A 25547-nucleotide genomic window follows, 5' to 3' on the forward strand; every position below is an offset into this window, starting at 1 on the left:
TCACGGACCGCGAGATCGTGACCTGGTTGAAGTCGGACGCTTAACCGACTGCGCCACCCAGGCACCCCTCTACTTACAGTCTTTTAAAAAAAGCATTGCCTTTTCATGGTGTACGACAATGAATAAAGGGATCATCACCTTCTTTGGGAGAAGGAAACTAAATAATTATGTCAAGATAGGTTTATTAAAAAGTATAATGCTACTTTATGAGAAATATAAATAGGTATTATTTCAAAAATAAAACATTTTTTTGTGCACATCTTCTGTTATTTATAGTTCTAACATATGGCCACATTCCATGTTATAATATCATATGGTTTAGAAACTTCATAGAGGATGCTTAGGTGCATTTTTCTATCCTGTGATTAGTTGCACATATTTATAAAAGTGGCTAGAAAAACACAGGACCTTGGAGAAAACTCAATAAAACATGCAGAATGAATTTTTAAAATAAAATTTCAGAATTAACTTTGAAAGACGCAGATATTGTGAGCATCTGAACAATACACAGTAGGATGAAAGACATTAATTTCCCATTTGTCACTGTGAGATCAAAATCTAGATTTTAAAGGGGATACACAAGAAAGAATGAAGTTACAAAGCATTTAAAGATGTGACACATGAAGAAGTATAGCTCATGGAGGCACTACAGGGTAAGAAGACAGTCTATTAGTGTAGAAAAGAAATAAATGCAGCTTGGACTCAGGTTATTAGCTGTGGGACTGCATGCAGAATACTTATCCTCTTCAAAACACAATTTTCTTGCTGGCAAATGGAAATAATAATAAACTTTCATAGACTTTTTCGGTGCATTAGACACATAGACTTTTTAGGTGCATTAGATGCATAAATATGGCATCTTTGTTTGGATTAGATACAGACGTGTCTCCAGATGTGCGCATCCCTACAGTTACATTTTTGAGTGCAGATGGGGCTTCTTTGTTAATTAGGAAAGATGGCCCTTATTCCAGGCAGATGCAGCTCTGCCCCCATGAAGCAAATGATGTTTAGAAGAGCTTGGAATTTATTTCAACCATCACTTGCCCTCTTGGCTGGCTTTGTATGTAAAATGAATAATTGGAACACGTGTTCAGGGCCCAGCCCTCCTGGTTATTGTGGGTCTCATTAATACTAATGGAAAAGTGAGAGGCAAATTAATAGTTATTTGCTTTTCAGCTCTATTGATCTTAGACCAAAAGGAATAAACCTTAAAAAAAAAGCCTTAGTTTTCTTTTCTTTTTTTAAATAAGACTATCCAAAATTTATGGCCTTTTTGTTTCAGTGTTGAGAAAGACTGAAAATAACTCTTTTATGACTAAACCCATCTCATCTTGATTGGGATATTGTTTTAAGATATGTATATCATAGGGTATATATATATAGCGCCAGGGTGGCTTTGTCAGTTAAGCGTCCGACTCTCAGTTCTGGCTCAGGTCATGATCTCACGGTTCATGAGTTCCAGACCCACATAGGGCTCGGAGCTGACAATGTGGAGCCTACTTGCAATTCTCTCTCTCCCCTCTCCCCCTGCCCCTCTCCCACTCGCTCTGTTTATCCCTCTTAAATAAACTTAAAAAAGATAATATATATATAATAATATATATCAAGATATAACTATCTATTTACCTATCTATTCCACACAAATTTCAAATTTTATTTGGAAAACTAGGTCTTGAGATATGAATCAATTTCACGTAAGTGGTTTTGATAGTGAGCCAAGTAGTGTGGCAAATCTGTGATGAACAGAGTGAGCTTTCTTTATTCCAGATCGTCTTAGAGACTTTAAAATGATAACATCTACTGTGAATCTCCAAACAGGGATAAATCTTGCAACATTTCTCCCAAATAACTTAAAATGGAAACCATTTAGAATCAGTGAGAGTTCAACCAGAGAAGCAGAACTAGTACATTAGATAGATGATAGATGACATATGGATGGATAGATAGATAGGCAGGCAGATTTATTATAGGGAATTGGCTTTCCCAATTGTGGGAACCGTTAACAATCCTTTTAAGGCTGTATGTCCACATCTCATGCTAGAATGTGAAGTTCACAGGGAGGACAGTCAGGGAGGGAAGATCATAAGTAGGGTGGAAAGCCCATGAGCACAAGCTGGCCCAGGAGTCAGAAGAAAATGAAGGAAAATTCAAGGAAGCTAGAACAGGTCTAGATTCTGCTTCCTCCCAGTGAAGTGAGTCAGCAGATCAGCAACAACATGTGAAATCTACAAAATGGCTACTGCTTCCTTCCACTCTCCAAAAAAATTCTTGAGGAAAGGATTCACTAGTAACTCCTGAAAAAACAACTTTCTCAACTCTAACTTCAAGTCCAGATGCAATAAAAGATAAGACAAATCCTAGTGCTTAAAATTAAAGAAAAAATTCACAGCAATAAGAAAAAAGAAGAAAAGAAAAAAATGAAATACAGCAAAGTAAAAAAAAAAATGACTATCTGGGAGGAAAAAATTGTAACACATTGACAGATAAATGATTAATATCCTAATAAAGAAATTCAAACAATGAAGTTTAAGAATAACCACCCCCCAACCCATAAGAGACTCTTAAAAACAGAATAAAGTGAGGGTTGATGGGGGGTGGGAGGAAGGGGAGGGTGGGTGATGGGTATTGAGAAGGGCACCTATTGATATGAGCACTGGGTGTTGTATGGAAACCAATGTGACAATAAATTTCATATTAAAAAAAAAGAATAACCACCGCTAAAATTATAGAAAAAAAATGGGAAAAGGCATGAACAATTTTATATTTAAATTTTTTTTTCAACGTTTATTTATTTTTGGGACAGAGAGAGACAGAGCATGAACGGGGGAGGAGCAGAGAGAGAGGGAGACACAGAATCGGAAACAGGCTCCAGGCTCTGGGCCATCAGCCCAGAGCCTGACGCGGGGCTCGAACTTCCGGACCGCGAGATCGTGACCTGGCTGAAGTCGGACGCTTAACCGACTGCGCCACCCAGGCGCCCCAACAATTTTATATTTAAAAACAACTTTAAACAGACATAAAAAGGTTCTCAAACTTGTGAAAAGATGTTAATATTGCACATAACAAGGAAAATGTAATTTAAAACTACACTGGCAATTTCTCACATATCACATTGCCAAAAATTGGAGAGCTTGACCACATCCTCTGTTGGCAACACTGTGCAGAACAGGCACTCTATACTGTTAGTGGGAATGCCTAATAGTACAACCTTTATGGAAGGGAATTTGGTAAAATTTAACAAATGTACTTATGCCTTTACTCTTTGACTCAGCAGTACTACTTTCAGAAACCTAGCCAGAGGGTATGCTCCAAAAATGCCAGGAGGAGAAAGAGGAGGAGGAGAAAAGGAAAGGAAAAAGAAAACCGTGTGTCTATTGACGATAGCATTGGTTTCTTCTCGAACAATATTGGAAATGATGCAACTGTCCATACAGAGAACATTAAATAGATGATATATGGTACATACACACAGTGGAACTCTTAATTGCAAGGTTTATTTTAAGATATGGAGCGGCTTCCAGGATACACATCAGGGGGAAGAAGCGAATCCGAAAACTCAGGCATTGCATGTTCCCTTTCACGTACAAAGAAGAGAAGAAAAAGGGGGGAAAAGGAAGAGAAAAAGACAAGAGAAAAGTGAAGCCAAAACTGCTGAGACTGATCAGCTACAAGGGAGGAAAAAGTGATGGAAGAGTTGAGGGAGCAGGGGTGAGTAAAACTTCTCTGAGTAATACCTTTTGTATGGTTTTGATTCTTGAAACCATGTTGAGATTTTAAGTACTTGAAATATAAAATGAGTGAAAAAATAAAACAAACAAGGATATGGAAAATTTTAAAATAGAATCTAAATAGAAATAAATGACTCTAGTATATTTCAAATTAGTAACATAACTTTTGAATAAAGTACTAACTATTATGACTACTATGACTACTAACTTCAAACACTTATGAATTCTAGTTAGTGGTTAGACGTTTGCAGTGGTATAATTCTGAAACTATATTCTGCATGTTCTAGGATTGAGCACGTCAGCCAATATATTGAAGTTAATTAAAGCCATGTTTATCACTATTGGAAAAGGGAGTTACAAGTATGTAAAGGGAGAGAATTAAAAATTGTAGTATTGAACTGAAATTGGAACTACAGTTTGAATTCATGGTTTAAACACGTAGATGGAGATAGAGACAGAGACAGAGAGGCTGGTATAGGTACAGGTACTGGTACAGGTCTGCGAAGATTGATGTGGATACAGATGTGAATACAAATACAGGCATAGATATGCCTACACATATAGGTAGAGGTATACATACAAATACAGACATAGATAGCTGAGAGGAGATGAAAGCATGGGAACTCAAAGCAACAAGGAGCACACTTAGAGCCCAAATATTGGTTTTTAAATAGCATTATCTACTAAGAGGACTTTGGGCTTTCTGGAGAAATGGCGAATCTAGCTGTGTTTCAGGGAATGTACAAAATGAGCCAGGAGCATTTTTTTTTGTGATAGAAAGGAGGAGGTCCACAATGAGTGACTAAGACATGCCTGAAGAGCACATAAATGAGTTCAAAAGGGCTTGTTCTGGCCACATCTGGGACAATTTTAGCATCAAAAGTAATAATTATAATACTAGCTGAATATAAACCATTGAATAAAATAGTAATCTATGGGCCCTTAATGCTGTGAATAATAATTGAAAAAACAAATCAGTGTAGGAGAGCTAAAAGTTTTCCTAACAGTGGAATGCCAACTAGTAAATGTACAAAGATGATTAAATTAGAAAATCATTATTTTAGTAAGAATTGATTCAAGCAAGAATCAAATGCAGATACTAATAATGGTGGGTAAAAGTTTGATGAGGAAAAGGATATTTACATAGTCTCAAAGTATCTCTGCATACATTATTTATTAATGACTAAGGGGAAAATATTATCTTAGCAGTGGAGAAGCTCACAGACAACACTTAAATGACCAATGTTCTCATCACCAACAATGATAGGATTAGCAGACATTATGTGATTCTTGATATGCAGTACCAAGAGGGACACAGAACCACTTCTGTGATGCTCCTGTCCAACATGTGTTACATGAATCTAATAGTACCAAAGTTAGGCAAACCTAAAATGAGGGTCATCCAATAGAAGAGCTGGCCTGGGTTCTTCAGAAATGTCAAGCCCATGTAAGAAACAAAAACAAAACACTGAGGAACTAAGACGTGAAAACTAAATGCAGTATGTGATTCTTGACTGAATTCAATCTTGAACAAGGAAAAACAAAAAAGAAGAGCTATAAAGGACATTATTAGGACAGTTGATGAAATTTGAATATGAACTCTGGATTACATAACAGTAGTGAATCAATATTAAATTCCACAACTATGGCTCTGGAAAATAAGACTCTTGTTCTTAGGGAACACACTGTGAAGCATTTAAGGGCAAAAAATGTACAATGTCCAAAGTAACATTTAAATGATTGCCAACAAAAAGAAAGCAGGAGAACAAAAGGATGATGTCAGCTGCTGCATGCAAAATCCTGATAATCCCTCTCCCAGTTTCCCAAACTGAGACAGTTCTTATATCCAGAGCCGAGTGTTCGAAGGGGAGACTATATCATAGTAAATATATACAATAGCAATTTCCCTAGGCATTGCACAAAAAGATTGCCATTACCCATTGGTACACTGAGGAAAGGAGAATGCTCTGAACTTCCAAAAATTATTGGATGAGGTTATACTGAAAACAGAGCCTCTGTTTTCACTCTGGCCCCTTGTTAGAGTGAAGGCTACAGACGCCAGATGATAGATGGAGTTCTGGCCCAAGACTATTCCACTGTGGATCTGATGGGTCTATGTCACAACTCTGTGGTTATCTCCCCAGTCCTTGAGTGCATAATTTGGATGACTACACTTATTACTTGTTAGAACACTCACTTTAAGAGTTATAATGGTAGTAAGTCTAATGCCTGACATGGTCTTATCCAGATAGAATAGCAATTTAGAAGTAATACATACCACAACTCAGATGAACTAGCAGAGATTAGGACATACTCAGATAATTAAAGGAAGCAGAGTCATTAGCCTGTCCCTTGCAAAAAAACTAATGCAATATGATGGATATCATTGGACTATCATAAACTTCAAGAAATAGTAAACATCGGAGCACCTGGGTGGCTCAGTCTGTTGAGCATCTGACTTCAGCTCAGGTCATGACCTCACAGTTCATGGGATCGAGCCCCGTGTCGGACTCTGCACTGACCGCTCAGAGCCTGGAGCCTGCTTCAGGCTCTGGGTCTCCCTCGCTCTCTGCCCCTCCCCCACTCACACTCTGTCTCTCTCTCTCAAAAATAAACATTAAAAGAATTAAAAAAAAGACACAGTAATGCTAATCACAGTTATATTGTCCAATATGGTATATTTACTAGTATAGGTCAACACATCCCCTGTGCTTTGTATGTGGCTACTGATAATGGCAAATGCATTCATTTCAACTCCATCAGGAAAAAGGAGCAGAAGTGATCTGCCTTCACTTGAAGCAGTATGCATTCACAATATTGCTCCAGAGTTATCTTCATGCATCTGCTCTCTGTCACAGTGCAATTCCAAGAGACTTCAATCATTTGTATATTCTGTAGAACATAATACTGGCCCAAGATGATAATACTGTAGACTCCTTACATCATAGAGGCAACAATGATTTTCCACTACAAGATGCTGTCTGATCCACCAAGTCACAAAATTGTGGGAGATAACATCAAGTTAATAGAATTTGAAACAAGAAATTGCAAATAATGTGGATGCCATGGTAAGACATACGCAAGAAGGTAGAAAGTAACCTCTAAAAGATTCCTGAGACTGCCACTTTAATGAATTTAATGAGTCTAGGGATCTGGTATATGCCAGGAAACTCCAGGTAAAGACAGGTTATTGTACCTTGAACATCTTATCATTAAAAAAAGGTCTTTTCTGACTTTGCAGACAGAATATAACACATGTGAAAATACTACTCTGATCTTAGAAGGCTACTAGTTTTGAGTAGGGCCCAGAGCAAGAGACTATTCTGGAACAAGTTTAGACTATGATACAGGGCAGATACCAAGGTGATAGAGGTACCAATACATAAAGATGCCATATATATTCACAGTTTATATCCCCAAGGGTCTGGAATAAAGATATGCCATTTGCAGCAGAGAACTATTCACCATTCAAAAAGCGACTCTTGGCATGTTACTGGGCCCTGGGTGGAAATGATATATCTAACCATGGGGCATCAGGGAACCAGAGTTGCTTATCATAAGCTGGGTATTTTCTGATCCACCAAGTCAAAAAATTGCAGAATAGAGCATAGCAGGAATCCATCAAATGATAAAAATTATATATTCATACTGGACCTAGGCCAATCTGAAAGGTTAAATACAAAGTACCCATTCAGGTAGCACAGACCTATTTTAGACCTACTGGTGCTGCACTGAAGATTCTCCTTCAATTCACACCAATGGAATTATGGGGAATTCCCTACAGGCCTGGTACACAGATGAGTTGGCTCAATATGTTGGTGCAAGTTGAAAGTTTACTACTACTACATTATATTACAGCCTCACTCAAGGGTGGCCCTTAAAGACACTACTGAGGGAAAACCATCCCAAAGAACAGACTCTCAAACAGTATATCTGGTCATCAACTTGATGTGAAAGTATAAATAGCCTAAGTTTAGAATATTCATAGAATCCTGTGCAGTGATGAATCTGTTAGTGGGTTGGAAAGGTGTCTAGAAGGAACATAAACAAATGATCATGGTCAAGGAGTTCTAAGACATAAGCATGTGAATGGGCATATTGGGGTGGTCACAAAGTCACAGATCTTTTTCTCATGTTCATGTCCACAAGAAAGCATGCAACATTACAGAGACACTGAAAAACCATGTGGTTAATGTCACCCATTCAGTGGCATTCAGCTAGTCTCTGCCCTAAGCCACTCAGTGTTTGCACAATGGGTCCATAAACAGAATAACCATAGTGCCAGGGATGGAGCATGCATGTAGTAGTATTCTTGCACTCATCGAAATGTTTTCAAGTTACATCCATGTTGTGGCATATATCAAAATTTCATTCTTTTTAATGGCTGAATAATATTCCATTATATATGTACAACTTTTGTTTATGCACTCATCTGTTGATGGACACTTACTTGGGTTGTTCTCTCCTTTTGGCTATTAATAATAATGCTGCTATGGGGCGCCTGGGTTGCTCAGTCAGTTGAGCGTCCGACTTCGGCTCAGGTCATGATCTCACAGCTCATGAGTTTGAGCCCCGTGTCAGGCTCTCTGCTGACAGCTTGGAGCCTGCAGGCTGCTTCAGATTCTGTGCATCCCTCTCTCTCTGACCCAACCCACTTGCATTCTGTCTCTGTCTCTCTCAAAAATAAACAAACATCAAAAAAATTTAAATACGAATAATGCTGCTATGAACATTGGTGTACAAATATCTGTTTGTGTTCCTGCTTTGAATTATTTGGATATATACCTAGGAGTGGAATTGTTGGGTCTTATGATAATTCCATTATTAACTTTTTAAGGAATTGAAAAACTGTATTCCACATTGTGCCATTTTACTTTCCCACCAACAATGCACTTGGGTTCTAATTTCTTCACATCCTCACAAGCTCATGTTATTTAACTTCTGAAAAAAAAATTTATAGCCAACCTAGTAGGTATGACATGGTCTCTCATTGTCATTTTGTGTTACATTTTCCTAATGACTACAGATGCTGAGCATCTTTTCTTGTGCTTATTGGTTATTTATATATCTTCTTTGGAGATATGTCTATTCAAATTCTTTGCCCAGTTTTTAATTGGGTTACTTTGTTGTTGTTTATCAAAAGATGCCATTATGAGAGTGGCATAAAGGCTAGAGCTGTATAAGACATTTATAATACATATAGCTGATAGAAGACTGGCTTACTGAATAAATAATGAACTTCTAAAAATCAACAACAAAAATCCTGACAACCAAATAGTAAATAGGAGAAAACTGGGCCAGCACTTTAAATCTCTGCTCCCTCCAAAAGGGATGTCCAAATGGTCTGTAAACATATAAAATATGCTCATTTAGTTAGTGATTAGCCAAATTAAAATTAAAATTATAATGAGATACTACTAACATTTAAGAAACATATATGCATGCATGTGCATACACACACATACACACACACACACACACACACACACAATACCAGGTGTCATCAAGGATGTACACAGCAGGAATTTTATTAAGATGTTGGTAAGAGTATGAATTGTTTAAAGCACTTTCAAATACAGTTTGATATTATCAACCAAAGATGAAGTCAGTCTTGCTCTGTGACTCAGCAACTGTACTTTTATATCTCTACCCAAAAGAAGTGTCGGCACATATATATAGCAAGAGACATGTACAAAAATATGCCTGGTGCCATTATTTGTAGTATCTTAAACTGGAAAAAAAAAACCCAAACTCACTGAAAAGTAAAATAAATAAATTGGGCTAAGTCAAACAATGAAATAGTATGAAACATAAACATGAATGAATTAAAGCCAGCTATATGTTTCCCATGAATATAATGCTAGACTTCTTCTAGATTATTCCATTCAAATAACATAAAAACATCAGGTACACATAAATCATACTGCTTAAGGATACATTGTTAGGTGGTAAAACTATAAAGAAAAGAAGGAAATAGCTACTGTAAAATTGAGATTATCTTTGGAGAAGAGAAGTAGAGATCATGACAGTGTCTGAATGAGGTTTTTAGGTTGATGGCTTGATTTTATCCCTTGATCTTGAAGGTCATTGAACAGTTCACTATATAAGAAAAAAATTGAGCTGTAAATTCCTAGTTTATACATTTTCCTCTATGTATATTATAGTTCACAATAAAATGTGATTAAAATGCAAAATAGATGGTTAAAGCATAATCCTCTAATATTTGGAATTGCTCTAATTATAGGGAAACACTTCTGCCTAGAATAAGGAAGTTATAAATGTATTTGCCAATGACAAGAGATAGGCCTCAGTGACTGGTGGCTGAAAATTATGATCACTGCTAGAATATTTTTGCTCATATTATGGTCTACATTTCACATTACTTAGTTTTGTTTTGGGCTACCAGAAATGGATATCTTAGTGCCAATAGGAAGGGAGGGTTTTAATAAAACTGTGGACAGATTTCTCCCATTGACCTTCAGGGACAGAAAAACTCAGGAACCCTAGAATATACGTTGTAGTGTAAAAGATTGCACAGCAGTCTGAGTATGATTTCTTTTATGATGAATTAGTCACAGTCTTGCTTTTAATACTAAGAATACATACATCTCTTACACAACCTCTGAGAAAATAGCAATGCTGATTTAAACATACATGAACCTGAGAGAATTAGATTTTCTTTCAGACCAATCTTGTTTGAGGTCCACCAATTAGATAAAGATCAAAAGCTAAAGTTACAAGGGTGAAGTAGCTTCCTAAAATGAAGAAAATGCTTTTACAGTAATTTGAATATTCGAGTATCTTCTGCTAACTCTTTTCTATGTGCATCCACTTAAGTTATCTCATTCAATATTTATAATCAACCAGTGGAATTAGAATTATTTTCTAAACTTTACAGTTGAAGATATTGAAACTCAAAGTACAAGTTTCTTCTTGTACACTAAGGAATTGGAAAGTTCAGATTGTAAACAGTTCTTTTAACCCTAAGACCATTTGTTTTTGCATCTACCTGTCACTTTTAGATACCGTGTTACCAGGGTTTATCAGTCACAGTACAATTAGGAAAACAGAAGTCCTGTCATTTAGTGCAAAAATGTAGTTTTATATGGGAAGCTAACCTCAGGTTGTTAGAAGAGCTGACAAAACAAAGGGGAAAGGGGAGATAGCCCAGAGGTTATCAGATACAAGAAGCTGCTACAATTACTAGGGCTAGAGGGACAATAGAAGGAGCTGAGGTTACCAGAGCCCAGGATCTGACTTCCTTTGACAGAAGCTGGGGAAGGGGCTGTCTGAAGAGCTGCACAGCTGGCAACCAAGCGGAATCTGGCAACCTGGAGGAATGCTCACCCAGCAGAGCTGGAGTCATAGAATGAGGTGCAAAGTGGAGCTGGGACTGCAGAGGAAGGTGTGGCCTTGAAGGAGCTAAAACCACAGAGTTGCTATAGACACTGATAAAGATACCTCCAGAAGCAGGGGCACCTGGGTGACTCAGTCAGTTGAATGTCCAACTCTTGGTTTCTGCTCAGGTCATGATCTCAGGGTTGTGGGAATGAGCCCTATGTCGGGCTCTGCACTGACAGCACACAGCCTGCTTGGGATTCTCTATCTCCCTTTCTGTCTCTGTCTCTGTCTCTCTCAAAATAAATAAATAAACTTAAAAAAAAAGATTCATCCAGAAGCAAAGAGAGACAGGAAGACAAAACTTGGCTTCTCACCTCCAGTCTCCAGCCACTGCCTCCCATTGGTGGAGACTAAAAAGAACCAATTTGGCAAGAATGTGGAAAATGTAGTTTGCAGAAGTCTTTGGTTGTGATGTGTGATATAGAGGAGAGCAGAGCAAAATGGGAGAGGTGGTCTGAATAAGGAGGTAAATTGTCACATCACAAGGTTAGCTTTCTAGCTTACCTCAAATTAACCAAGCCCCAAGAGGAGATTGTGAATAGAAATTACCTAAAGTAGCCAAACAGGCTTGTGTTAGAATAATTAATTTAATATGCAATATTTATTCTGTTTCCCAAGAAAATAAATCATCTTGTTACTTGAATACATCCACACTTGCTGTTTCAGTTAGTAAGAAATCTAAATAGCACTGCACAAAAAGGAATGATAAAGCAAGTTGAAATGTAACAAGCAAAGATGCCTACTATCACACAGGATTGATTAAAAGGCATGAAGTAGATGAATGAGAAGAGTCTAAAAATAAGGCTATATCTTAGCATTGCCTGTTACTGTTCACAAGGGACATTGATTTGAATGATAATTCCAATTGTTGGTTTTGCTACTGTCTCAATAGTGCTTTCAGAAATCAATTCTTTTGTTATATAAAGTAGCAGCTTATAATTAGAGGGGGGAATTCACATTTGAAACAAAAGAATTGATTTCTAATTCTAGGTGGTAGAAAAAAATAGATAGCATCAAGAAATTCAAGACAAAAAAATAAAAAAAAGAAAAGCTGTGAAAGACAAATGCAAAAAAATGGGGAAAATATGGGGCTGGTATTTCATTAGGATACATAAGTGATACAAAGTTTGTTTTCTTGTCCTTTTTTCATTATTATCCATACTGATAAAATCTAGAAAGAGGGGGATATCAGAAACATCTGGCATACATTTTATACATAATTTTCCTTACAAGTACCTAGCCAGGGCTATCCAATAGAACTTTATGGGATTACAGAGTAATTCTGTATCTGTTCCAGCACAGTAGCCACTGGCCACATGTGGCTATTAAGCACTTGAAATGTGGCTATCATGACTGAGGACCTAAATTTCAACTGTGGTTTAAATTTCATTACTTTTCATTTAAATTTAAATAGCACAAAGAACAAATGAGTAAATTTTGGGGCAGCACAGAGAAATGTCATTGTTCAAACTTGATGGAAAAATGTTTTCCCTCCACAATGAGTAACTTCAAGAAGGACAGTTTGGGAGCAATGAGGTAAGAAGGTGATTCTTTTCTACCAATCAGAATAGCTAAATTACCCCTGGTGAGTTCACACCCAAATTTTCCACATATTTTTGAACCTCTAAATTGATAGTTATTTTATTTAGAATTTACTTAGAATTATAGAGCAGACACCTCTAGGGCTAAGATGGGCAATTGTTAGCTATTATATTTCCTTTAGTGTCTGCTAGGAAGCTATGATAAAAACTGGGGACTAAATAAACGGCACTTATTATTCTAACAGCATTTCGAAGAATCCAGAACACTCCATTAAAACCTATAGTGGGAAACTCAAAGCAAAATGAAACTAAAATATAGAAGTTGCTTTTTCCATTCATTCCATTCATTTTCATTCATTCAGGCTCAGCCACTTCTCACCATGTCCACTGCTGCCATTTTGGAATCATCATTTCTTGCCTGGATTATTGCAGTTATCCCTGAACTGGTGTTCTGTTTCTATCCTTCCCTCCTTATAGTCTCTTCTCAACACTGTGGCTAGTGTGATATTTTAAAACATAAGTTAGGGGGCATCTGGGTGGCTCAGTTGGTTGAGCATCTGACTCTTGATTTCAGCTCAGGTCATGATCTCAGGGTTGTGGGATCGAGCCCTGTGATGGGCTCTGCACTGAGTGTGGAGCCTGCTTAAGATTCTCTCTCTCCCTCCATCTCTCTCTCTCTCTCTCTCTCAACCTGTCTCCCCCTCTGCCCTTCTCCTCCACTAGCGTGCTCTCTCTCTCTCTCTAAAATAAAATAAAATTGAATCAACAACAAAACCAAGAGTTAGATCGTGTCATTTTGCTAGCGACTCTATTTTAATCAGAGTTAAAGTCAAAGTTTGCAATGCACCTTGAGGCCCGACATGGTCTCTGCTTGCCGTTTCTCTGATCTTACCTTCATTTTCCTCCCCCTGTTCACTCTGCTGGAGCCACATTCTTTGCTGTTACTCACAAACATGAGGCACCCTCTGGCCTTCGGGCCTTTGCATGTGCTGTTTCCTTTGCCTCCAACATTCTTCAGCGTAAATACTGTCTATATTCTCCATGACTGTCTCCTTCCTCTTCCTCTGACTACTCTATTTAATTCTGTCCCCTGTCCTCAGTACCTCCCAGAACTCCCGATTTCCCTAACCTTGTTCTTCCTGGTTTCCCTTTTTCTACTCATCAGCCTTAACATACTAGAGCATTTACTTATTTACTAGTTTATTTTTCACTGTTTACTTTCCTCCAGTAGAATATAAACTCCAGGAAGGCAGCAAATGTTGCCTGTTTTGTTCACTAATAACCCCAAACATCTGGACAAGTGCCTAACATACAATAAATACTTATAAAAGTATATTAAATATATTAGCAAATGTTTATTGATCACAGTATGTATCTATGACTAATATATATGGAATGATTTTAAAGAATTAAACTTTTGTGAGTAAATATATTTGTCGATGTAACATGAAAATTGTCATGTCATAAGTTCTTAAATGAAAGGTCATAAAGTTTCTTTAGTAAATGTTAATTTGTTTTAGAGTGCTTTAACAGTGATAGAAAATCCTAGATGTGTTCAATTGGGCTGAGATAATGTTATTAGAGAAAATTCTAATTTTCTTGATGCCCAAGTCCTTACATCTTTAATTTTAATACTTACAGCACTTCCTTAAAATGCATGTTATATTTAATTTTCCAGGAAATTTCAGAGCATAAAAGAAGTATGTGTATTCAAAGCAATTTCCAGTTAAACTAGTTGAAACTTTTAAAATGTTAGCCCGTGTCTTTTTAAAAAGAGACTATTCCTTTTCTAGATGTGAGACTGCTCTTGGCACACTTGCATGGGTCGATGTCGCTCAGAATACACAGTCAGAACACCTTTAACCTTTGCTCGGCGTGCCTATTTCCTAAACCCATTATCACATTCTGCACCCTAAGTTGCTGATATTGATTTCAAAACGCCAAAGCAGATCTAGTATTCTCATAAAACTTGACCACTGCTGACAGCTCTGGGAGAAAAACTTGCTGTTTTTAGAGACTCTGCTTCAGTGTACACATCCCATTTTCATCCCTCCTTTCTTAAAAGAATTCTATTACTGACAAATTTAACTTTGAGCCCATAATAAGCCTTGGAATATTTTTCTGGCAACTGCTTCAGAGCTGGTTATTTCTGATTGTGTAGTCATGGAAATCATGTTTTATCCTTAAAATTATCCTATACTTATCAATGTTAAAATTAGCATGTTTTTCTCTCCTTCTACTTGTGAAGGTCAATTCTCCTTCTTGTTGGAAAGGCTATTTCACAAACTTTGTCAAAGCCGCTATTTCCAGCAAAATTTACTATCTACTATATCTCATCTCTACTCTCAGATGAGTATAAACCTTTTGAGGACAAGGTTATGTCACCTTCATTTTTGTATTCCCTACAGAATTTAGCACACAACAGGTGCTCCATTCCAGGTAGCACCAACACAGCCTCGTCCCTCAATATCTCTTACCTGGACTAGAGCTATATTCTTCTTCTCTAGTCTCCTCACCTCATGGTTTCTGCATTAACTGACTTCAGCTACAGACAGCAAATTACTTGTAACTAGCATGAATATAACCTGTCCTACCTACCAACACATATGCTATTTCCTATCCCTGGAATGCCTTTCACCCATATCTGCCTGGCTCACTCCTGCACATCCTTCCAGATTCAATTCATGCATTAGCTCCTCTACAAAGGCCCCTCTGATGCCTCAGAGTGGGACTGTAACTTCATGGTTAAGAGCTCAGACTCTGAAATCAGATGGCTGGCATTGGTTAATTTTGCCTCTTTACTAGTTGCATAACCTAAGGAAAGTTTTTTTAACCTCTCTGCACCTCAGTTTCCTCAACTGTAAAGTAAACAAAATAATAGCATCTATTTCATAGGGTTGTAAGGACTAAATAAATTAATACATGTAAAGAGTTTAGAATAGTACCTGTCTCATCACAAGTAGTACATAGATGTCAGATTTTATTAGCAGTATAGTAGGTATGCTGGCATTGTTCCCTTCAGCAGAGTTTAGTACATAATTTTTATTGCTGTTTAACATTGATTTATTAAGATATAATTGCCATATAACATATTAGTTTTAAGTGTACAACATAGATATTATGTATGTATATATTTGTGAAAGGATCACCACAGTACGTCTAGTTAACATCCATCACCACACACAATTACAAATCAATCTTTTTCTTGTGATGAGTTTTAAGGTCTACTCTCTTAGCAAGTTTCAAATATACAATACAGTATTATTAATTACAGTCACCACATTACATCCCTGGGGCTTATTTATTTTATAACTGGAAGTCTGTACCTTTTCATCACCCTCACTCATTTTGCCCACCTCCTACGCTCTGCCTCTGGCAACTCCAACCTGTTCTATCTGTGAGTTCGGGTTTTGGGGTGTGTTTTTGTTTTTGTTTTTTAGATTTTTAACACAGATTTTTTTTAAATAGTCATAAGTGTTTTATTTATTTATTTATTTTAATATATGAAATTTATTGTCAAATTGGTTTCCATACAACACCCAGTGCTCATCCTAACAGGTGCCCTCATCAACACAGATTTTTAATTATTTTTGCCTCTTGACCAAACCATGAACTCACTGAGATCAGATACTTTCACTCAGTCATCAGCTGGATCTACAACAGTGCTGAATATTCAAAAGAGCACAGTAAATGTTTTTTACAATGACTGAATACATAAACTGAATTATCTTTTTAATGAAACAATCAACATCTCTAATGATTGGCTCCTAGTACATGCCCAAGGAGTTCATGATAACCTGAAAGTATCATGCTTAAGGAGCTGTGTTGATAGTCATCTTTCATCAGTTTCAAGAGCTGTGCTAGTCGCTCTACTCAATATAATGTTTTCTTGTAAACCAACCCTATGAAATAGATGCTAGTAGGACATGAGGAAGCTGAGACACAGAAGAGTCAAGTAGTTTTTTCACTGGCATTGAGAAACTCAAGAATGTAACAAACACCTTGTTTCCTGGAAATTCCACATTCATTCATTCAACTGGCCAATCTACTTTCACATTTAACACTAGAAAAATAAAATTCTTCTATCAGCAATGTTTCATACTGAAAGTGATAATTTTTGAAGTATTATCTTAATATTTCTGGATAATAGTCAACACCTGATGTATGCAAGCAACTTCTATTAATGTCAGTGGAAACACGGGGTGTTTGAGATATTTTATTTTCCTAATGAACTGTGTTGCATGAAAACACTAATCCTGAAATAAATTAATTTAGACAGCTGGGGTCTTACACCTCATCTGTGTTCATGGTCCATTCTCCATGTTAAGAAAACATGTTCCTTTGACCCTTAAAGATTTTATTTTATAAAGATAATTTATTATTAACCCCATTTTATTATAACCAAAAAGCCACTACTATTGCAACTTAATTACTAACATTTAGCTACTAGTAAATTATCTCAAAATGATCCAAAGATATAAAAAAAGAAAAGTGGCATGGCATGTTTATTCATTCATTAATGTAACTCCTTGGAAAATCAGACACATTCTCCTGCTGAACCTGAATGAGGAAGCATGTAGCCCCAAGAGGTACGGCAGCTATTCTGGTCCTCAGATTAAAGAAAAGGAACTGACAAATAGGTACAGAGATACCAGCTAGATCAGGTGGGCCACATGTGCCTAAAATCACTTCTATGAAATTAAATAGAGGAGAAAATAATTGGAAGAATATTAATAGTTCAAAGAATTAAAGGGAGAACTGGAGAACCATGCTCAGGAAATAAGAAGGAATAAGAATAGGAAGGAAAGAGTTGAGGAATACTGCAGAAAAAAAAAATCTGATCTTCAAATGTATCTGATGATACTGTTTACCATCTCCTTCACAATGCACAGCCACCCTAGCTAGATGTAGACAAATAAATAATGAAACTTTTTCACTTCAGGTCACTAGCTCAAGATACATAATCCTGGATGACAGAATCTGAGTGTTGATTCCTGTCCTCTGGCCACTAGGAGGTGGGAAGACAGTAGATTTTGCCTCTAAGCCTCTGTTATTGAGAGATGCTCTATCACCTCCTGAAAAGCAGGGTAGGGTTCCCCAAAATTAGAAAGGCTCTTCATTTTCTGAGGAGCCAAAAATGATGAATGGCAAATGTACATTCTGCAAGGTCCCATTCATATTGTTTGAAACTGAAGGCTATCAGAATATCTTGCCCCCAAATATGCCACTTTGGCATAAAGATTATTTTGAGCTGAGGGGAACTCACAATCAACAAATGCAGGAAGAGTTCTCTACCCTCCCTTTATCTCCCTAAAAGCAAGACATGAATTTCCCTTGGATGAAGGCGTTTCCTCCTACAGCCCCAGGGTTGGGGAGAGAAGAGGGACTCTTATCATCAAAGACTGGAGTTGACATTAAGATGAGTTTGCATAAACAGACCTTACTAGAATAGTCTTTATCATCCATTATATCACTCATATATTTCCTAGTAACTTCCCCATAATTCATTTTCCCTTGAAATCTAACCATCTTTCCATTGTTAAAAGGATATGTAAGCCCCCAAGTCTGCTTCTCTGCATTTTACTTCTTTTCTCTGAACTCCTGTGCATGTAAATATTAATAAAAATTATGCACCTTTTTTTCTATTAGTCTTTTATTGGTTTGATTAATAAGGCGCCAGGTGCAGAACCTAACAGAGTAGAGGAAAAAAATTTTCCTTCCTGATAAGACACATGTACAGCCTCACCTAAAGCTGTTTTCTTCTCAACAGTGTGATTACATGACTTATTAGATTGACCTTTTGGCTTAAGCCAGTTTGTTTCAAATAAATCTGTTGATTTTGACCTAAAGAGTTCTTATTAGCATTCAGGGTTTCTAAATTTTCTCCACTATGGGGTCCCTATTCCAGAGGTCTAAAGAGCACTCTAGCTTAACTTTGAGGAATGGGGCTCCACTTTTAATATTTTATCAGAATATCATTATCCAGCTATATATTGGTACCCAGTAAAATTGTCTGCTTAACTGGATTTCCCCATGCCATTGTCTGGGTTTGCCACTAGCAAGTTCTTTCCATCTTTGGGCATAAGCCACCCAGGACCAACTCACAACTTCAGACGGCACCAATCACACTGAGCATTCAGTTACAACCCATAAAGTACATGGCCTATGAGACTAGCTGAACACGGCGATCCTGACACCACCCCTTAATATTCAATCACTATTTGAATTATTTCTACATGGTTCTTTATAAATTATTTCAGGTTGTTTACAAATATTTATCTAATTTAATTCAAAATTAAATTAAAAAAAAACCCTGTGAATAAAATAGACTCACAATTTAAAGAAAAGATGATTAGCTCCATCAAATAGAGTAATAATTTTGTTCTCAGTTTTCTAGCACCCAATCTGCAAAGGGGAAGTGGTCATTTACCCAGGCAACAATGTCCATATATTAAAACCAAAACAATTGCATAGGAAGCAAAACTTCATGGAACTCATACTAAACATGATCCTTGCATTGTTTGTTCATATCCTGAGACAAACAGAGACTGAGACAGATTAAACAAGGCAGAGATCTATTTGGGGAAAATGATCTCTTTGGGGCAGAGATCTATTTGGGGAGGGAATTGAAAGAGGCTTGGAGGGGCACCTGGGTGGCTCAGTCAGTTAAGCGGCCGACCTCGGCTCAGGTCATGATCTCGAGGTCCGTGAGTTCCAGCCCCGCGTCGGGCTCTGTGCTGACAGCTCAGAGCCTGGAGCCTGTTACAGATTCTGTGTCTCCCTCTCTCTGACCCTCCCCTGTTCATGCTCTGTCTCTCCCTGTCTCAAAAATAAATAAAAAACGTTAAAAAAAATTTTAGAAAGAGGCTTGGAGAACTATCAGACCACTATGCAATTTCAACTTCTCTGGAGGAGAGATGGAAGGATGGAAGATTGAGTAGGAAAAATCTTGGATGCAGTTCAATTTAAAGAAGCTTTCAGCAAGGCCGATGGGTAGTCCTTGAGCCAAAGTTGCTCATTACATATGTCCCATACCTTGCAGGAATATCCCTAGTATCCCTGCTATAGGCCATCATTGGCTAGAAGCAACCTGTGGGAAGCACAGTGATGGATTCAGAACTCAGCAGCTGGGCCACTGATCAGTTATACTCCCTGCAGTAAGAGATCTGTAAGCAATGTTTTCATGGCTGCCACACCTCCACCCTTATTTTGATCAGTCTGAAAATAGTATGACTACTAAATGTAAATGATTTACTTGAACTGAGCCTGAAACTTTATGTACCTTGGAAACTGACACCTCCCAATTATTTTAACCTTCATGACCAACTGAATTTGCCCTTACTCTGATTATACTGGCAATGAGTTTTATAAATCTTGAAAAATGAGAATCCATGCCCCATGGAACTGGCACTCTAGTGAAGGTTGTAGACATGTCAGCAATGAAATATAACACAAGGTGAAAGGAAATGAGTGTTTGATAAAGGTGTAAACAATGTATTGTGTAGGGGTAGGGAGGAATGGGAGATTTCACAAAGAGTTGGCATTTCATAAGGGACTTTATAGGTGATTAGTGTTCCTATGCAGATTAACTGAGAGTAACCCAATTCATTTGCATTTATTGCTTGACGTAATGAGGGCTAATGAGTTAATGTATATCTCTAGTTCTCAAACTTTAGCGCACATCAGAATCATCTGCAAGGCTTGTTTAGACACAAGTTACTGGATCCACTCCAACCCCCAGAGTTTCTGATTCAGTAGGTCTGGGAAGGGAGCCTGAGAATTTGTATTTCTAACAAGCTCCCAGGTGCAGCTGATGTTGCTGGTCTGAGTAACACACTTGGAGAACCAAAAAAGTAATAGCAGAAAGGCAGATTTTTAGAATATGAGTTACCTAAATAATTGCTCTCATACTTTCCTCTCTTTAATTAACTTTGAATGTGTAACGATAGGATTATGATTAAGAATACAGGAGCTTATATATTGAGCAAGCATAGGTTTATGCCTAGGTTTGAGATAGGAATTCTTGGGCTTTTTTTTCTTTTTGTTTTTCTGGATTCATCACCTCCCACGCTCCTGGCCATTGGCAATCCCTCATCAACTTCTGTCCCTATAGTTTTACCTTTTCCAGAAGGTTATATAAATGAGTCAATATAGTGTGTGTAGAATTTGTGGCCTGGCTCCTTTCACTTCCCAACATGCGTTTGACATTTATCCACCTTCTTGCAAATGTCAGTATTTCATTAATTTGTACTGCTGAGTAGTATCCCATTGTATGCATACACCACATTATGTTTATCCATTCACCAGGTTAAGGACATTTTCATCATTTCCAAATTTGGGGAGGATAAATAAAGCTCCTGTACACATTCAGAAATATAATCATTTCACTTGGGCAAATATCTAAAAGTGGAGTTTGTGGGTCATATGACAAATGTATATTCAACTTTATGAGAAACTGCCAAACTCTTTTCAAAGGTGGCTGTACCATTTTGCATTCTCACAGCAATGAATAAGAATTCTAGTTGCTACACATCTTTGCCAGCATTTAATATTGTCAGTTTCTTATTTTTATTTTAGCCATTTTAATAAGTGTATAATGGTATTTCACTGTTGTTTTAATTTAAATTTCCCTGATGATTAATGATGTTGATATCTACTCATGTACCTATTTGCAAACCATATACCTTCTTTGGTCAAATATTCCTTTGTTTCTAGTATAGATAACTTCTAACAGTCTACTCTCAAGTAATATTATATCTTCACTTATAGTAGAACCTTAAAATAGTACAATTTACTTCCCTTCTGTTCTTTGTGTATTGTTGTCATACAGTTTATTTTTACATCTGTTATAAATATCACAAAACAGTTACTATTTTTATTTAAACCTTCAATAATCTTCTAATGTAATTTAGAACATATGAGAAAATCATTTTGTATTTATTCACCTATTCCTCATTTCTGGTGTTTCATTCCTTCATATAGATGGAAATTTCTATGTGGTTTACTTCACTCTACCTGAAGGACTTCTTTTAAAATTGCGTATCTGCTGGTGACGAATTACTTCACTTTTTGTAAATATTTGAATAAATATTTCACTTTTATTATTGAAATATATTTTTACTGGTTATACCATTCAAGGTTGATTGTTATTTCAGTACTTGCTTCTAAAGTGAGCCAATACCCTTCTGCACAATGCACCTGATTCTTTACACATTATTGTTTTCTACTTAGGTTGGTGAGGCCACCAATAATTCCTGCTCCATTTGAGCCCTGGAGATATTTATGCCTGTTTCTTTCAGGATATTCTTTCCTTGGCTTCAGGTAGCTTCCTCACATGACTGTTCTGATAAATACTCAGATGAAGACTCAGAGAGAGGGGACTTCTGCAGATTTCAGCTCTATCTCTCTCTGCAACTCTCTTTTTCCTTTACTCTTCCCTGTGAACTCTAGATACTTTGATCTTCCCAAATTCCCAAGTTCATCTCTTCAATTCAGGGACACTGCTGCACTCACCTTGGCTTTCACTACTCTGTGCTCCAGTCTGAAAACTCTCTCCAGGTATTATTCTGGACGATCATAAAACTCACTTCATTTCTTTCCCCTCTTTCACAGATCATTTTCCTGTGCTTGGTGTTGTCCAACATCTGAAAACAAATGTTTCATATTTTTTCCACGCTTTTAGTTGTTTACAGCAGAAAGGTAAGTCTGGTCCTTTTTTCCCCTCCATCTTGACTTGAAACTTAATTGTTTTATTTTCTTTTTATTTTTCTTTGTTATTTTCTGTAATATTTGTAATAATATTTACTTCACCAGGTTGTTATAAGAATTAAATAATATAATGTATGTAAACAACTTGGCACAGTATCTGTAAAAGTAAACTTAATCTCTTCACCTCTATTTTGACAATATTAATGAAATCATGTTTTTACTATTTATAAAAGAATTCAGATTATTTCCAAGTTATCATTTTATTTAAGTTTATTTATTTATTTTGACAGAGAGAGAGAGAGAAAGAGAGAGAGAGCAGGGGGAGGGGCAGAGACAGAGGGAGAGAGAGAATCCCAAGCAGGCTTTGTGCTGTCAGTGCAGAGCCCGATGTGGGTCTCCATCTCACCAGCCATGATCATGACCTGAGCTGAGATCAAAGGTCAGATGCTCAACTGACTAAGCCACTCAGGTGCCCCCAAGCTATCATTTGAAAATGCATAAATAAGTTGTTTCACATTTGAAAATATGAAAATCTGGGTTATTGAAATATTATTTCAAAAACAGCAGACTATAAACTTTATAAATTAATTTCCAAATAATGAGACCCCCCTATTGAATGCTGGCCTCTAGAAAAATATTATTACATTAGCATATTTTATGATCATTGATTTTTAATATTCAAGGAATCCAATTTTTATAAAATTCAGTAAATATTTACTTGATCATGTAATCATTTATACCATTTGTATAAGAAGATTATATAAACTTTTGCCATTATAGATTTATGTGTATACATGTGTATTTGTGTGTATATGGACTCTTATAATCATTAATGTTTTAATCCTCTTTTACTTCAGTTTCCTTACATGAATAAGGAAAATATGTTTAAGGTTTTTAGAAGTTAAAATAAACACAGGATATATACACTCTATAGCATAACTCTCTGGCTAATGTTTTCCTCATAGAATGCCTCTTGGTTTCCAATGTATGAACTTCATACAATGTGTGTTTCTCACAATTTATTCCAACCAATTTTCATATGGTATAATTTATGTTTATTTCTGTCAAACTCATTATAATGTTTAAATGTTTTAACAAGAAGATATGTAAGGTAAGTTTTGAAATATTTTCTAAATATAACTGGTGCACCATTCGATTCACTTAGTCATTTTGAAAAGAACATCTAGCTTCCATCAAAGTAACCTACAAGTTGGGTGTTATAGGTGGTAAGAAAAGCATCACAGCATTATTAAGTGTCAAGTTACTCTTTCTTTTTTTTTAATCAGAAAATGATGTCTTAGCCATTTTACCTTTTAATATGGTTGTTTTTTTTTATATGTAGATGCTTTTACTGTGATTCTGTTATTCTTTAATAAATTGGTTTAGGTTTTAGGGTGATGACAAATATATTTCCCATTTTAAACAATGGGAAATCAGCTCCTAGTTAGCATTACCACTTAGAACTTCTCATTTCAGGAATGTATTACTAATGTTAAGTGGGAGATACTTGTATTACTTAGTAGAATAAAGGGCTCTAAGTATCCAGAGTCTTGTTAAGAAAAGTGGTTTGTTTGTTTGTTTGTTTAGGGCAGGAGATGGGCAGAGGGAGAAGGAGAAAGAGAATCCCAAGCAGGTTCAGTGCTGTCAGTGCAGAGCCCTACAGTGGGCTCAGTCCTGTGAACCTTAAGATCACGACAGGAGTGGAGATCAAGAGTCAGATGCTCCACCAAGTGAGCCATTCAGGCACCCCAAGGCAAGTGTTCTTGACATTATTAACAATTGGGCCCCCAACTCTCATCATGAATTTTGTAGGAAATTGTACTTTCCTTTTTTTCCATAAAATTATTTTAGAGGTATTTTAAAATTTGTTGCTTATTTTTTTTAAAAAAGTTATTCTTATTTTTGTATTCTCCTTTGCTTTAAGAAAACAATTTTGCTTATGCTGATGCTAGCTAGAGAGACCAGATACCAAGAGAAACATAAAAGAATCCAAGTAACTTTTGGTAAATTCCAGCAGTTATTTTTTTTGTTTATTTATTTATTTTGAGAGAGAGAGAGAGAGAGCATGAACACAGGGGAGGGGCAGAGGGAGAGGGAGGGAGAGAATTCTACGCAGGTTCTGTGCTGTCAGTGCAGAGCCTGATGTGGGCTGGATCCCATGAATTATGAGATCACGACCTGAGCCAAAATTAAGAGTTGCTCAACCAACTGAGTCACCCAGGCACCCCTTCAGCAGTTTTATAAAAATACATCTAATATTAGTGCTTACATAGACATTTGGTATAGTTACAATTTTAAAGCTATACATGATTAATAAATTGAAAAAAGTAAAACATGATTCCTATGTTATTCTTTTGGAAGCAACAGGATGGCAATAATTAAAATATTTCTTATGATTACATTACTTGCCATAAGGTTATCCCCTGCCTTCCCTGTTACTGGTGTTTAGCTTTTGTTTCTCATGAAACACCTAACATATGTAGCACTCAATAGTTTTTTTTATTTGGCTGGATGGTTGATTAGACTGTAAATGAAATTATCAGGAAATGTCTAGCCCCTCAATGACCAAGTGACTGATTTAATGTTCCAAAAATTCTACTTTCCTTAAAAGGGTTATATTCTCCTGAGCTTTTATTTAAGTCCATAGAAACATCTCCACTCCCATTCTTAGGTCTTTGCACTTAATGTTGTCTCTGCCCAGACTGTTCATACAACCCCTGTCCATCTACTTAACTTCTTCACTGCTTTTCTACTGAATCAATGTCTCCTCCCCTGAGAAGCCTTCACTGGCCATTATATCTAAAATATCACCCATCACTCATGCTGACCCAACATTCTATTTTTGGGGGAACCACTTAAGAATATGGTATGTTCTCTGTTTTCACTCATATGTGGATCTTAAGAAACTTAACAGAAGTCCCTGGGGGAGTAAAAAAGTTACAGAGAGGGAGGGAGGCAAACCATAAGAGACTGTTAAATATTGAGAACAAACTGAGGGTTGATGGGGGGTGGGGGAGAGGAGAAAGCGGGTGATGGGCATTGAGGAGGGCACCTGTTGGGATAAGCACTGGGTGTTGTATGGAAACCAATTTGACAACAAATTATATTTAGTAAAAAAGAATATGATATGTTCTCATGTATGTATGTATACAGTGTGTAACACATATTT

Source organism: Lynx canadensis, chromosome X, assembly GCF_007474595.2.
Source record: "Lynx canadensis isolate LIC74 chromosome X, mLynCan4.pri.v2, whole genome shotgun sequence".
Classification (NCBI taxonomy): Eukaryota; Metazoa; Chordata; class Mammalia; order Carnivora; family Felidae; genus Lynx; species Lynx canadensis.